Source organism: Myodes glareolus, chromosome 22 (assembly GCF_982192425.1).
Source record: "Myodes glareolus chromosome 22, mMyoGla1.1, whole genome shotgun sequence".
Taxonomy (NCBI): Eukaryota; Metazoa; Chordata; class Mammalia; order Rodentia; family Cricetidae; genus Myodes; species Myodes glareolus.
Window position 1 is genome coordinate 43,859,375 of NC_142047.1, and position 14,951 is coordinate 43,874,325.

General features: G+C 43.8%; 1 protein-coding gene across 2 annotated transcripts in view; it reads left to right on the plus strand.

The window, feature by feature from the left end:
- Positions 1–14,951, plus strand: part of Wwox (WW domain containing oxidoreductase) — an 898,633-nt gene that overhangs the window by 37,657 nt on the left and 846,025 nt on the right. The window lies entirely within an intron of this gene.

Here is a 14,951-nt window from a genome sequence, read left to right on the forward strand (position 1 = left end):
GAAAATAATTGTGGGGTGTGATTGAGGAAGACACTTGACATCAACCCCTGACCTCTGTGTGTCCACACGTGCACACACACAGAAGCACAGTGTGCCAAAACTAATAATGATCATTGTAATGATTCTTCATGAGAGGGACCTTGGTGGTGGGTAAGACCAAACCACGGCGGGTAAGAGGCAAATATGCTATGCAGACAGAGCTTACGTGGAAAGTTTTATTGAGATAAAGTGAGTGGGGGAAGGAAAAGGAGAGAGAGAGAGAGAGAGAGAGAGAGAGAGAGAGAGAGAGAGAGAGAGAGAGGCACAGAGAGAAAGGGGAAGAGGAAGAAGAGAAGTAGGTGGAGTTTCACCTTTTAAAGAGACAGGATACTGCCTCCCCTGCACACAGGCATGATACAGGCACTCTGCAAGGTCTCCAAGGGGTGGGGCTTGGTGTCCCAAGATGCTAACAATCATGTGCTTTCCTCTGTGCATCACTGTGGAAGAAGTGACATAGACTTTCGTCCAGTTCTGAAAGCTAGAGTTACGGCTGCCTTCCACTCCAAATTATTATGGGTGTGGTTGCTGCAAGAAAACAGGGTGGGGATAGGGACCGAAAGGTAGGAATTTTTTTATGTTTCAGGTTGAGTTATGTTAGTGTCAGCATTATGTTTGGTAACAACAGAACAAAATAGCAACAAACACCCAGCCAAGACATGAGATTTTACTAACTTCAAAAGTCATTATGTTGAAGATATCCAAGATAGTAATCTGGTTATGTAGATTACTAGCGGTACTTTTTGAAACTGACTCCAAAACAAGGATAATCTTTAATTAGGTCTTTTTGGCATCATACTTTTTTTTTTTTTTTTTTTTGAGTAAGGTCACAATGGGTCAAGAGCACAAACAGTATAGCTTTGACTGTGTGTTTATCTGGGAATACTGAATTTAATACAACTTTTCAGGAAAAGGTTATGAGTGTTGGCAAATGAGAAGTAAATTTAGGCTGGGCTTGATGGTGCACACCTTTAATCCCAGCACTCAGGAGGCAGAGGCAGGGAGTTCACTGTGAGTTGGAGGCCTGCCTGGCCTATATAGCAAGTTCTAGGCTAGCCAGGGTTACACACTGAGACCCTGTTGTAAAGGAGAAAGAAAAGTGAATTTGGACACTTTAAAGACGAACGGCAAAAAAGTGCTGAGTCATCCCAATACAGTAATTGAGGAGCAGAGAAAACTTAATCTTCTCAAGAATATAAGTAATGTACCAAGGTCACTGAAATTTTTTAACTAGTGCTTGAACTAGAGGTGTGATTCATTGTGCAAACTGATGGATGGATGGACAGGACAGCAGAGTGGGTTTTCAATGTGGAGAGCTCCCATGTAGTGAGTCCCTCTTCTCTGTTCCTCATCCTTCTCTTTCCTTCTCCCTCTCTTCCTTCTTTCTTTCTCCCGCTCCTTATTTAAGCACTTCTGTCCTAACTGTTTCTTAATGGACAGGTATGGGAATGTGTGTTGGGAAAGAGGCTGATCCCAGGCCCAGTGGTCGTTAAGAAAGTCCTTGTTATCAACTCCCTTCCCGTAAGGTGCAGAGACCGTTGTGGAAAGGGAGGTGGAGAGAACGTAGGAGTTGGAGTGCAACAGGCTTTCTTTGGGCTACCAACTGGCTCCCAAATTATGACACAAACACTTGTTATTAGTTATAAATGCTCAGCCTTACCTTAGCTCTTGTTTTAATCTGTTTCTCTTTATGTTTTGTCTCGGGGCTTTTTACTTTTCATTCTGTATATTTTACTTTTCTGTTCTCTCAGTGTCTGTCTGTCTGGTGGCTGGCTGGCTTCTGGCCCAGGCTTCTCCCTCTTTTTCTCTCTAGTTCTCTGTTCTCTGGAGCCTAGATTTTTTTTCCTTCTACTTATTCTCTCTGTCTGGCAGTCCCCCTGCCCCATCCCTCTACTCTCTAGCTAGTGACCCTTCAGCTTTCTATTATACCAGTCAGGTGCCTTAGGCAAGCAAGGCGAAACAACAAGACATCTTTACATAATTAAACAAATGCAGCATAAGCAAATGTAACACAGCTTTACACAGTTAAGGTAATATTCTGGAGCATAAGCAAATGTAACACAGCTTTACACAGTTAAGGTAATACTTCACAACACTGGAGGATGGGGGGGTTGCCATAAAAGCATGAACTCACAGTAGCTGTGCTTATCTGCATAAGAATAAACCAGCCAAAATTCTGACATGGATAAGATGATCTCCATTGCTGAGGAACTATGGACACTTTATAGTTGGGGGTGGGGAGAATCAGGCTTTTTTGACAATATAGACACTGGTAGGATTCTCATGCCCCAGTGGATGACCCCACATCTGTACGCTATGAGAAGCACCAACTAGACTTAGTACAAAATAGAAAATAAAATAAAATGTCAGAAGCACTGGCTTCGTATGAGCCAGGCCCAGACCCTTGTGGCAGGCTGACTTCTGCTTTAAATCACTGAAATTATCTTTCTGAGGCTTTCAGAGAGCTCAGAAAAAGCAGGGAGCCCTCCTGCAGCCTCACAAACAGCACAGGCTCAGGAGTACAATTTAGCCCGCTTGTAGGCTCTGCTGAGTTCTCCTCTGTTCTTGGAAGTATATGGAAGTAAATCCTTTAAAGTACAAAAGGCCAAGCTTCAGGGTAGATCTTTTCACTTTGGCGTACCAGAAGCACTTTGCTGAGGGTTAGAAGTACAAGTGTAACTGAGTGTATGTGTGCATGTGAGTGTGTGCCTGCATGTGTGTGGGTATTAACATAGAAGCTTGAGCTGCAAAGACCATAAACTGCTGTGTGAGATCCTGGATCCATGGTGTCCCCACACACACCTTGATGCCAGCGAGCTGAAGAATGCTGTCTTGCCAAGGCACAGTGTTCTCAGCATCTCAAAGGCAGGTTTTAAGACATTTTTCATCAGAGAGGCCCTTCTTCTCTTTAATTTTTGTCCCATTTTAATTAATTGTCCTAAGGCTCTGGAGCATGTTTATTATAGCGCTATGTGCACTTTGCTTAAAGAGCAATGAACAACAGGCCACTGTGGAGTTACTGTTATTTTTTTGAGCAGGAGGTGGGCAGTTGCCACATGAATTCATTTCAATCAGGATATGCCCTTCTAGTGTTTGGATTTGAAAGTCTTTAAGAATTAAAGGGGGAAAATGTGAGTTCATCCTGGCACTGCAGTGTTAAGATTACCCATTAGGTTTGGAGCAGGAAGGGGACTAAATTCAGTCTGCAAAGCTGTTACCATTCTTGGAAGAATGTGCAGAGGGACTTTATTGCTGTGGACTAGTTATCTCTTATAGGCCTTACAGTTATCTCTTATAGCTATCTCTTATAAACTTACTGTCTGAAGTCAGTTGTGAAATGGTGTTAATTCCATGCTCCGTGATGGAATGCGAAAGAGTAACAAACTTGACAGAATTGGGGGATAGATTCCTCGAAGCAGAAATGTCAGTGAAATAGGGTAGCTGAAGAGGTCACGGCTCTTGGCTTTTACCCTGGTGACACAGAAGTGGAAAGGGCCTGAAAACACTGCTGCCATGAAGCTTGAGCTGCGGGGACCACTCTCTTGATGAAGGACACTGCTTAAGTTACTGCCGTAAGTTGTCCAAGTGCCAAGCACATACACATGTCGTGGTAGGCCAGCGCTTGAGATATCCACACAGGGTGTGCATCAAGTTCTATTACCATATTAAGCAGACAGCAGAGATTTTCTGTGGTCAGGGTGTTCCACAGGGGTTCCTCTGGCCCCCATGAATTCCTGTTAAAGCTTCTACCAGTTAACCTGAAGTGGTGCACCTTGACTGTCAACTTCGTTTGCTCAAGAAAGGACATCACACCTCTGAGTGTGTCTGTTAGAGTTTTTCCCAGAAGAACCTCCGTGATGGGGAGGACCTGCCCTGAATATGGGCAGCATTACCTCATAGCTGAGGAGCACCACCCCATAGGCTGAGGGGCACCACCCCATAGGCTGAGGGGCACCACCCCATAAGCTGAGGAGCACCACCCCATAGGCTGAGGAGCACCACCCCATAGGCTGAGGGGCACCACCCCATAGGCTGAGGATCTGGATGGAAAAAGTGGGGAGTTGTGGAGTCTACTACTAGTGACGTTCTCTTTCTGCTCCTTGGCTGTCAGGATGTGAGCTGCTTTCTTCCTGTGTGCCCTCCCCACCTAATGGAGTAAAACCTCAAACTGTGAGCTGACATAAATTCTTCCTTGGGTCTTTTTCTCAGGTGCTTTCTCCAGTGATGACAAATAGCCTGACTCATACAGACCCCAGAGGAAGGGGAACTCTGTCTGCTACATTTGCAGTTTACTTCTGAACAAATACCTAGTTTTATTCTATACATGCAGTAAATTTCCAATTCTTCAGATACCAGCTGGAAATGTTACAATTCACATATCTATCTAATAACCCAGACTTAATACAAGTCCTGCAGGTGAAGGGCCAGTACCATAAACTGCCCTTTCTCCAGATGCCCAATTCTAAGTCCTATATTGTAACCTGCACTTCTGACCAAATGGCTGCAAATGAAGAGTGCCCACACATAACCTCTTCCTTGAGTGTTTTGGTTTGGCATAGTGGTTCACAGAGCTCAGTGGAACATCATCTTATGTCTACATATTAAAAATGTGTGGATGAGCAGCCAAGGGAGGATGTTCTTAAGTGGATTATGAGAAGTGGGCAAGAACTCCTGTGTCCTTCTGGATATGCTTCTCCTCTGCCTCTGCCTATTTACAAACTCAGAAGCTAACTGTTTGTTTGGTTTGGTTTTTTGAGATAGGGTTTCTCTGGAACTAGTGCTTGTAGACCAGGCTGGCCTTGAACTCACAGAGATCTACCTGCCTCTGCCCCCAGTGCTGGGTTTAAAGGCGTGCGCCACCACCACCTGGCTCTAACTGTGCTTTTTAAGGAAGCACATGGTTGGGTATGGTATTGACCAATATTGGAGTCAGTCTCTAGCCTCTCTTTCTCCTTGGAGATGTGAGGTGTAAGAGGTTGGGAAGCTGGTGATTCTGAAAATTCTACCCCTCTAGTTGCATCCTCTGGCAACCAGCCCCCATCTCCCAAGACTGCTTTCGTCCGTAGAAACTCAGACATCATCACCAGTGTCATTGTGCTAAGCATAAGGGGTGTGAGAGACCCCTCTAGCCTCATTCACTCGGGGAATTTCTGAGGTTCTGAATAGAGACCATTGTCCTACCTACCTGGTTTGCCTTCCATCACTGTTAAACACTATGCTCAGAAGTAACTTGAGGAGGAAAAGATTGCCTTGGCTTATAGGTTGCAGTTTATCATTAAAGGAAGCCAAGGCAGGGACTCAAGGAAGGAAGCTGGAGGGAAGAACCAAAGCTTACACCACAGAGGCATGCCACTTACTAGCTTGCTTCTTTTGGCTTACTGACAGTTACTTTTCTTAGACAGCTCAGGCTAACCTGCCTAGTCATGGTACTGTCCACAGTGGGCTGGGCTCTCTGTGGACCCTAACCAATGATCATTGAAGACATGCTCACAGGCCAGTTTGATGGAGTCAGTTCTTCAAGTGAGGTTCCTGGTTCCTGGTTCCTGGTTCCTGGGTGTGTCAAGTTGGCAGTCAAGATCAGCCTTCACAGTGCATAGATCCTCCTTTGTATATCACAATGGTACTTACTGCTAGTGACAAGGTGCTATTAGTAGTCCAGGGTCCGGATGGTGGTATGTGTCTCCTCTGAACTTGGGCACACTGTCTGTCCGGACCCCTGGATTTTGTAAGTCCCTTTGCCTCTGTATTCTTTGTTTTCCTCTTGTATGAGAGGATGACAGCACTTCTAGGGTTCCCTTGAAGAGTGTCTTAGAATCCCTAGATTGTATAAAGCACTTGGCATGGTGCCCAGCAACTAGTAACCATCCTGACTCCTCCTGCTTACAGGGATGTTTCCACGTCTTCTGTCCAAGTCAGAGTGTTTAAAACGCACTTGGAGTTGAAATTGGTTCCTCCTGTTCTTATCTGCCTTGATTGTTCTGTATTAAAATTCATAAAGTCCCATAAATTATCAATTAGATGTCATTCAGTTGGTTATTTTTAGTTTCTTACTATAACAGGCACACACACGTGTTAAAAATTGAAGTGGCATGCATTGTAACATGTACAGTAAATCTTCCTTGCTCCCAAACAATTGTTCTCTCTCAGAGTAATCAGCGTCAGAACTGTTTACACATGTGCCTTCTTCATTTGTGTTGTGTTTTGCACATCATTCTATGCTTTATCATTTTGTGTGTAATGCTGAGTGTTGATCTCAAAAGGCACATGTTCTACTACTGAGCTATATTCCTAGCCTATCCCAGCTTCATCTCCCACCCCACCCCCCAGTACTGTGGATTGAGGGTAGAAATTCATGTGTGGTAGGCAAGGGCTCTCTACTGGGCTACAACCTTTGCTGTCCTGCTTGATTTTATAATGCCAACTCAGTACAACCTAGGGTCTCCTGGGAAGAGAGAAGCTCAGTTAAAGAATTGTCTTCTTCAGATTAGCCCATGGCCATGTCTGTGAGAAACTGTCTTGATTCATGATTGATATGAGAACGCCCAATCTACTGTGGCAAGTGGGTCTGGGCTGTATAAGAAAGGAAGCCGAGGAAGGCCCAGAATGAACCAACAGCCTGTACTCCTCCACACTCAGTTTGTTTGTGGTATATACTCATGTGTGTTTTATGTGGGTGTGCTTGCCTGTGTGCGTGCGCAGAAGCCTGAGGAAGATGTTGGGTATATCTCCATCACTCTCTACCTTATCCCCCTGAGGCGGGGGTCTCTCTCTAACCCTGAAGCTAGAGCTAAGGTGTTGGCCAGTATGTCCCAGAGACCACCCCCATCTTTACTTTTGACAGTATTGGAGTTAGAGGCTAGAGGCATGTTCACCAAGCTTTCCCCTGGAACCTGAACTCAGGTCCTTAATGTCTGCATAGCAAGTGCTCTTCCCCACTGAGCTATCTCTCCAGCCCCACTCCATTCTTTTTAAATGCAGCACATATATTTAAATGTCTGCATGCCAGTTGGTTGATTCAGCCTAACTGATGGACAGTTAGGTGGATTATGGTTTTTCTGCCTCTTACAAACAATGTGGTGTCAAATGTTCTTTCCACGGTATTATGCATGTGGGCAAGTCTGTTTGGTAGGCTAAATCTCCAGTTGTGGAATAGCTGGGACACAGAGCCTGCCCACTTATCTCTTGATATGTCCAGTTGCCCTCAGAGGTGTCGAGCCAGTTTATCTCCCCTCTCCACTTAATACACCAGGTTGTCTGGTTCCCTCACACCCTGACAACTCAGGTGCTGTTCAACATAGTTGCAATTACAGATTGTGTCTTCATTGGGCCTGTCTGGAACTGTGCTAATTGTGGTCTCTGGTACTTTTCTCGCCATGGTTTCTAACCAGGACTGTCACTAGCAGGTCAGATGAGAGCTTACTCCCCCAGTGCAGTGGCAGCCCTCGTAGTCAGCCCGAGGTCAGTTTTGCCTCTGGAGAGATCTCATGTAGTCACTTGTAATTTATTATCTAATGCTGCAAAACATTCTGATGCAGAATTGCCCAAATCCTAGATGCAGGTTGGGGATGTTGAAAAAAAGATTCCTAGTGAACCAACCCATGTCCCAGCCCTACCCTGTGTTCTCATCTCTTGAGCTGGTGTCTTTCTTTTGGTGAGTTACGTTGTGAGGGGTGTGGAGAAAGCATTGTACTCTGTGAGGCACCTCCCCTTGGCTGTGTGTGATGCCTCATTTCCAAAGCAGGTACGGTTTTGACTTATTTTCTCGAGAGACGTTGCAGGTTTTGTAATTTCTTAAGAGTTGGCAGCTGTGTATTCTGTTTGGCGAGAGTGATGTGTGACTGGAACTCAAAGGCATGTAATTAAAATGGTGTAGATGGTAAGCGTGCTCACACAAGAAGTTATGCAGGTACGTAGGGTAACTGAGAATCAACAAAGTGGGCTATCACTGCCCCTTGGCATTGACATCTTCACTGGGATGACTGTGCATCCCAGAATCCCCTCTGCAGCCTCAGGAGAAGTGGGTTTCAGTGTCTTAGTCAATGCTATCTCATTATGATTTCATTTACAACAGTCAGATCTGTTTGTAAAGTGTAGTCCTTGTAGATTTAGGAGGATGCGAGAAAACTCAGACCTGTAAAACTATCAGGTTTTTGTTTGTTTTGTTTTTGTTACAACCCAGGGCCTCACACATTCTAGGCAGGCAATCTACTGCAGAGCAACACCCCAGCCCAAGTTAGTAGTTTATTCACACAAAACTACATGGGTTGGGGATGGTTTAGTGGATTAAAGTGCTTCACATGAAAGGCTGATCACTTGAGTTTGAATTCTTAGAAACCACATAAAATGGATGGTACTAAGCATCCATAATTCCAGTACTTCTAGGGTAAGATGGGAGGCAGAGACAGGGGAACCCCCAGAGGCTCTAGGGCCAGGTAGCAACCATTCTTGCATTCATAGCGGTGGTCAGTAGAGACCTGTTCCTGTCTTATGTGTGTGCACACTCACACACGTCCAAATCAAAAGTCTAACTTCACCTGAAAGATACCGTCTTATCTTCCTGTTCTGCATGTGTTGAGGGCCTGTGGAGTCAGGTTCTGACTTGTTGCTTGGGTCCTAAAGACTGCATCAGTGATTCATTCTAGATGTGTGTGGTCATACATGGGGTGATGGGCTACCCTTCCTGTTTCCTTTTAGTGGCTTACTCTTGCAAGTAATGCTTGTCTCCAGTGTTTCACAATTATAAATTAATAATAACAGCCCATTAGAAATTACTGGTGTCGTAAGTCCCAACTCCTTTGGGCATCTTAATAAAAATGATAATTAAAACCATAATTTACAGTAAATGGGGACACTGCCCAAGTACATCCACAATATGGGAGAAATTAAAAATCTCCAATCAGAAAGAATATTCCTGGCACTGTGGAAGAAGCTGCCTTGTTCTTTGAGCCCATGTCCATCTAGACAACTCTCTCATAGATATGCCAGAGGTTTGTCTTCTAGGTGATTTTAGATCCTGTGAAGTTGACAATCAATATTAGCCATCACAGGGGCTTATGTATAATGTCCGTGCCTGTATGTAGCACTTAGGAGGCTAAGGCAGGAGGATCATGAGTTAGAGACCAGCCTTGGCTATGTCACAAGAACTTGGCTTACTACAACAACAACAAAAGACCCAGATGAACACCCATCTGGGCATGTGATTCCTGTAGTGACCTGGTGGGAAGTGCCGGCAGCATGGATGCCAGTTCACTTTGGCTGACCCAAGATGCTATTCTTCACCTGTGTGGCTGTCATCAATGCAGTTGGAGTCCCAGTGTTCTTGTCATAGGCTCCTTCAGAAGTGTTTGACCTTGCAGCTAATCCAATTAGGAAGAAAAGATGGACTAACGTGGGATGCAGTGAGAGAAAAAGAGGGAGATACTGCGGTGTTGGGGACTGGGAAGATGGAAAGAGTGGATGGAGACAGTGAGGCAAATAGACCTGTTTGTGCACTTGATTTGTTCCATAATTAGCCATTTTGTCACTTCCATCCCAGAGAATGAGAACTAGTGTAAGGTAAGGGGGCATTTAATTTTTGCAGTACATTTTCCATCTTAGGTATCTGTATTTAAAACTTAAAACCTGAAACCATGAGGTATTAACCCCCCGTGACCACTTAGCACTCGTGACCGGATCCCCTATTGCAGATGCTAGGAAACCTTGCTGCCCATTGTTTAAAAATGCCTTCTGTTATTTATTCTCTTCATATTATTAGCGTTAAATATTCTCCTGCTCCCACTGGCTCTCTCCTCGCGGTTAAGCTTCTGCAATTTAAACATTGTCATGAAGTTAATTTTTTATAAGATGAATCAGGTTATTAAATTTAGTAAACCATTGCCTTCATTATTTTGCACCAACTTTGGCACCATGCAGGATTGGCTTAGCTCTACTACATTTAGCTAATTAAGCTGGCCATCAGCCGCAGTGTTACAAGTGTGAGGGATGCTGTCCTCATGGGCTTTACCCAGGACTTAGCAGTAGGTAATGTTATTAAACTTTTTTTTTTAATTTATAAAACTCCATACTCTGGAGATGTGGTTTGCTATAAACGTGTTATTGTCCTTGCTGTTAAACCATCATCTTTTGAAATATCTCCCGCTTTGTTTTTGCTCCAAAGGCGGTTGTAAAGGATTAGAAAATGGACTTGTCGGCCATAGCTTTGACAAGTCGACTAGCCGCTTGTACAGCTCCGTTTAGATAAAGGGAGATGTAAGGCCCAGAAAATAACTTTACGAGACACAGAGATGAATGACTTAGCCATAGTTCCGGTCAAGATGTATCTGAGGGAGAGAAGGTACAGGCTTGCTTCAGCAGCCTGTTGCTGCCATCACACTAGATGCCCAGCTTCCAGTAATACAGGATCCTACACAGTAGGTCATTTTGTCAACTGAGATAGCCTAACTTAATAGGTTTGTTCGCGAAGATAAAGGTGATGGAAAAGGCTGTTTTCTCCCTGTAGATTTCTAAGTAGTGTCATTCCAAACTGAAGTGAGTGCTATTCTTATAGGATTTAAATATTGTCTTTATTAAAAAGCCAGTTAGAGGTTCATCAGAGTTGCTATTCAAAATAAGGTGGATTATTTCAAAGCTGCACAACATTTTGACCCATTAGCAATCTGTATAAACCGTCCACTCCTTAGTGAATCCTTCTGGGACTCAGAAATGACCAGGCAGGAGAGAGTAGTTTACTGCTAATCTGGAGAGCTGAATACAGTGCCAACATCTACCTGGCCATGTATCATGTTAATCTCATTTCACCCATAAATAATACATTTGTTTTAGTGTTGTGTACACCTGTAATCCCAATATTCAGGAGGTAGGGTCAGGAGAATTGGAATTTGAGGCCAGCTTGGGCTACATAGTGAGTTTCAAGCCATCCTAGGATACAGAACAAGATATTGTTTCACACAAAACAAAACGGTTCCCAAGGAATTTCTAGAAACCATGATTGCCATCTTACATAAATTATATTTTGATACCATTTAATTGAAATATTATTAAAATATTTCTGGTCATTGCATTGACATGAAAATTTAGGAGGGATAGAGGTTTTGCCATTTTCTCCAAGATCTTGTGGGTGCATCATGTCCTAGGGTGGCAGATGAAGGTGTTGTTGACCCCTTGGTACTACCTTCATGTGGGTTATAGCGGTTCAACTACCTTAGCTTCAATGAGGTGGCATTTTGGAAGCTGATGCCATGGCTCAGTGGGTAGAAGTGCTTGTCATGAAAACCTGAGTTCAACCTCAGAACTGAAGTTTGATCCCTGGAGCCCATAGTGTAAGCAGAGAATTGACTTCTGGAATCTGTTCTCTGATCTCCACATAATGCATGTGTAACCCTCCCCCCCCCGACACACACATCTACACAACAATAATAAGTAGAATAAATATTCTCTGATGTACGCATACATGCATCTCTCTCTCTCTCTCTCACACATATACAAACACATACATAAATAGAATGAAACATTCTTTGATGTCCAGTGCATGCACACATACACATATCCATGGAATAATAATTAGAATAAGACATGTAAGTGGTTTTTTTAAAAAAGAAACTGCCTATCAGTTTAAATTCACTGTAATTTAAAAAAAAAGTGGTATTGGGCCTGGGAGAGATAGCTTTACTGGTTAAGAGGGCTTCTTGCTCTTCCAGAGGACTATAGTTCAGTTTCCAGAACCCATGTTTGGTGACTCCAAACCTCAGGTAACTCCAGATTCATGGGATAGATATGTGTGCACCACACTCGTGCACATGTGTACATGCACATAAATATTAAGAAAACATGTCTATAAAATGTGTATCCTTTTGCTATTAGAGTATTGTCTGGGCATCCAACTCTAGAACTAGATTGGCTCTTCCCCCTCTTTTTGCATTTCTCCATCGCATTGATATTCTTTTAGATGATTTGACAGGTGGATTCAATTTCTTTAAATATGTAGACTCTTTCAATTTTCCACTTTATCTTCATGACAGTTTTTCGGTAGCATTTTTATAGAAGTTTGCATTTTAAAACTTAATCTTATACATTTATTATCCTAAAGTAGTTGAACATTTCAAAAATGTTTTTAGGGTTTGTGGTATCTGTAGTCATTTTAATAATTTTTATTTTTTGGTTTTTTTGAGAAAGGGCTTCTATGTAGCTTTGGAGCCTTTCCTGGAACTAGCACTTGTAGCCCAGGCTGGCCTCGAAGTCACAGAGATCCGCTTGCCTCTGCCTCTCGAGTGCTGGGATTAAAGGTGAGCACCACTACTGCCTGGCTCCTTTTAATAATTTTTTAAAAATATTTTAATATTTAGGAAGCTACTACACAAAATCTGAAATGCACATGTATGTGACTGGACGGATTTGGAGATGAAACCAGTACTGCAGTTTACAGCATTTTATAGTTTAAAGATTGGCTTATTTTTCTTTTACGTGGAAGAGTATCTTGATGAATGTATGCATGTGTGCCACTTGTGTGCCCCATGCCCATGGAGACCAGCAGAGAGCATCAGGTCCTCTGGAACTGGCGTTAGAGATGATTGTGAACTGCCCTGTGGGTGTCAGGCTCCAAACCTAGGTCCCTGCAAGGGCAGTCTGTTCTCTTAACCCCTTGGCCGTCTCTCCAGACGCCATCAATGTACTTTTACATTATGGTTATGTGTATGTGAGTGTGGACTTGTGTACTTGAGTACAGTGGCACATAGAAGCCAGAGAGGACATCAGATCCCCTGGGCCTGGAGTTACCCGCATCTGAACCCCCTGATGAGGGTGCTGGGAACCAGACTTAATCCTTTGGGAGAGCAGCAAGTGCTCTCAACTGCTCTCTCTAGCTCCGCTTTCCTGGAAATCTTAACCATAGAGCTTCCAACCACTGTTTCTGATCCCATCCTAGTGATCACTTGTGCATTTGCTTGTTTTTCTCTCCTGGCCTCTGGTAACATCTTGTCCTCTCGTGTGTCTTACCATTTTAGGTTCTCGTTCCAGAGATTTTACATGAGGATGCGAAATAATTGGAGGGATAATGGAGGCTCTGGATGGAAGCTTCTTCCTCTCCAGATCTTCTCATTATCCTGAAAGGCTGGCCCGTCTCTGGTTCTCCTTTGAGGCGGTAGCTCTGGTGTGAATGTACTACCACCCTTCCTTGTGGACCCTGGGCTTACATTTATATCTTTCTCTGCCTGTCTTCTGTCTCTCATCTACTGCTGTAGAACTGGAACAGGACTTGAGTGGCATCTCATATTCCTGCTGTGTGCTTCCCCACCTTCCCAACCTTGGCCTCTGGAATTCTCACTCGTACCATACTTCTCTGATAATTCCAGAGAGGGACATATGCATGCATACCTGTGTGTGTGTGTGTGTGTGTGTGTGTGTGTGTGTGTGTGCGCGCGCGCGCGCACATATGCATGCCACTCCTGTATAATTATGCCTTCATAGATATATACATTTACATATGTATATGTATGCATCTATGCCTGCCTATCTATCTATCTATCTATCTATCTATCTATCTATCTATCTATCTATCTATCTATCTATCTATCCATCCATCCATCCATCCATCCATCCATCCATCCATCCACCTGTAGCTACCAAAGTTTCTTCCCTTCTCTCCTGGCGATTCGCAGGGCCCTGTGACCTCAGGCTTCCTGGAGTCTCTGCACTAGCTCTGGCTTGAGGGGATAACTTAGCAAGAACCTGGTTCTCTTTGTTATGGTGATTCCACTTGTATTCAAGGTCTTAGCAGTGGGCCGTTAGCCTGGCTCCCCAGTTTACCCTGCCCAAGGCTCCGGGTAGGCTTTAATCTTCCTCCTTCTCCTGGATGGGAGAAGGACTTGCATTTTCGATTCTTCTAGCCCACTGATATAAATACCTGTCTTGAGTTTAATAAAGTTGCCATTTACTCTTGTAGATGAGCCAGGTCTCTTTTGTCTGTGTCTTCTTTTTCAACCCTCAGGACAATTGTCCCTTCTCGTGGGCCCGAGTTCAGGAAGCGCGCAGCCTGGGTCGGGCGTGGGAATCCATTGGAAAATGCAGACTCTTACATCCACCCACCCACCCATCCATCCATCCATCTATCTATCATCTGTCTGTATACATCTATGATTCATTCTTCAGTTTTTCTAGTTGTTCTCTCTAGGAAGGTCAAAGGAAGGGCCTAGGACACATAGACAGCCACAGTTGCTGTGATTTGTAAGTTCTGGAAACACTTACTCATCACAGAACAGAGCGTGGATTGTGGGAGACCAGCTTCGATAAAAATACCATTTCCAGGGTAGAGGCAGGGGGATTAGAAAAATCAGTAAGGAGAACAAAGATGCGTGTGAAAATAATAAAACAGAAAACAGAGGACAGTACTGGGAGGGAGTTCAGTGAATACTGAAATCGCCTGCTTTTAATTTCCAATTGCTTAAAATACCCCGGCGCCAAAAGGTAGGAGTAAGATAAAAAACTGCATTAACATGATAAAAGGAAATGAACATACCAGTTGAAGGTTGCGGGCTACATTTATAGTTAAACATTCTGTTGCTAGAACAAGACAAGCTCAGTTTACACCCTAGACTAACACATTCTGTAGGCAAACCACTCCCTGGTGCAATCTATTGTTATCTCCCTAAGGGAACTGGAACCTTAGTTGGATCCATAGACTTGTTTGGGATAGATACAGATCAACTTCTCTATACCTGAAATATAAGGTCTGGATAATAGCTACAGCTTGTTGAAAATAACATTGAGAGAGGAGAACTCTCTGACCTGAATCTAGGCGGGACCTTTGTTTGAGGTAGAAACACAATAACCTTGAAGAACTAGAAGTAAGTTTCAACTCTCTGACCTTTGATCAGGGTGGGGTGGCAGCAACTGTGAGCAAGCTGAAACTCCCTGGCCTTCAG